This window comes from Dermochelys coriacea, chromosome 3, assembly GCF_009764565.3.
Source record: "Dermochelys coriacea isolate rDerCor1 chromosome 3, rDerCor1.pri.v4, whole genome shotgun sequence".
Taxonomy (NCBI): Eukaryota; Metazoa; Chordata; order Testudines; family Dermochelyidae; genus Dermochelys; species Dermochelys coriacea.
The window spans coordinates 107,148,029-107,149,789 of NC_050070.1; positions in this window are offsets into that span (position 1 = coordinate 107,148,029).

The window sequence follows — 1,761 nt, forward strand, 5'->3', positions numbered from 1 at the left end:
GAAATAGGTTTTCTGTCATTTTACTCTGGTTAACCAAAAAATGTGGGTAGTCCCACTCTTCTGGAGCACTGGTTGATGTCAGTCTAGGCCACAACAGACATCTGTCCTCACTGTAAAACTTCCAAGTAATCTGACACAACTATAATGTCTGCTCAGAAAAAGCAAAAATATGCAGGAGCTGGGGAGTGAATTTGACCTATAAAGTTTGTCTGAAATTGTCCTTTTAAGTAAAATAAAACCTACTGTACATTTCTTAGGACATGAAAGTCAGAGTTTTGCCATTCACCTCAATGGGGCCAGGATTTCATCCCATATCTTTATATCTGTACCTCCCACATGCATACTAAAGGTGCTATATTAAAAATATGGTGGTGTGTTTTTTAAATTCTCCTCCAAAGGAACCCAACTTTTTTTTTTTAATTTTAAATATCAATACACTATCTTGAAGATCACCTTTGTTGCATGTTAATGCTGCAGAACCCCTGATTGGGATTTTGGCCCTGCCATTTCCAAGCTCTGAAGATACCAGTAACCAACATGACTGACTGAAATCTCCCCCTTACACAGCATATCAATTTTCAACTTGTTTTTACAACTCTGCCCTAGCTTATACCTCAGACCCAATCAGTGGTGCTGGAAGTAGGGGTGCTGCTGCACCCCCTGGCTTGAAGCACTAATAACAAACACCAAATACAGGATTTCCATCATCAGCATCCCCACTATAAAAATTGCTCCAGCTCCCCTGGGCTCAAGCCTGCCAGCTAGTCTATGTGAGCAGATCCCTGTGCTTCTCAGAGCTACAGTGACTTCCATGGAGTACTGCACAAGGGAAGGGACTGCCAGTTTTTCCTGCCAGCAGCATCAGTCTCAAACCTCTTTTCCCAGTCCCCTATCCTGGCCATTTTACATGCATTTTATGCATGAAATATCCCTTGATGTTCCCCTCTGGTGTTGACTGGACCAATGATCTGCTAGGCCACTCCAATCCTCGACCCTGGGAGCCAGCCTTACCCTGCTCTGCTGTAAGAACCCCCATCCCTAGGCTGTTCACACACAGCCTCTGGCATGTAAGCTGCTCCCAGCTACTTGCAACCGAATGACACTAGCCAGTATCTCCGGTCCCAGACACAATCCTAGGAACCTCCGTCTTACAGTGTCCAGTTATGCCCACTGGACACTGTAAGCATATATGAGTTTGTCAATTTAACAAAGAAATTGGTATGTACCAGGCTTGTTATCTCAAGGGGAGTCTCTGACACACTTCAAACCAAACGCACTGCTTCAGGTAGAATAACAAACAGATTTATTAACTATAAAGATAGATTTTAAGTGATTATTAGTCAAAGCATAACAAGTCAGAGTGGTTACCAAAATAAAATAAAATGTAAGCACGCAGTCTAAACTCTCAACCCTATTAGGACGGGCAGCAACTAGATTAAGCAGTTTTTCTCACCCCATTGGATATTGCAGTCCTTAATATTCAGGTTTGTTCCTTAAACCTGGGCCAATCTCTTGTGTTACAGTCTTGTTTTCTTCTCAGTGTTTTGATTATTTGCAGCATAGGTGGGGGCAGGAGAAAGGCCCAGTATGTGTCCACTCTGTCTGTTTTATACTCTCAGTCCATGTGCTTGGGGAGCACAAATCCAGGCATGTCTGGAGGGTATCTCCAAGCAAGGTTGAGCAATTCCCCTGGTGTGGCCTCATGAAGGTGAGTCATTGCATTGTAGCTTCCTTGTTGGACAAGCTATCTTATTTTTTGTA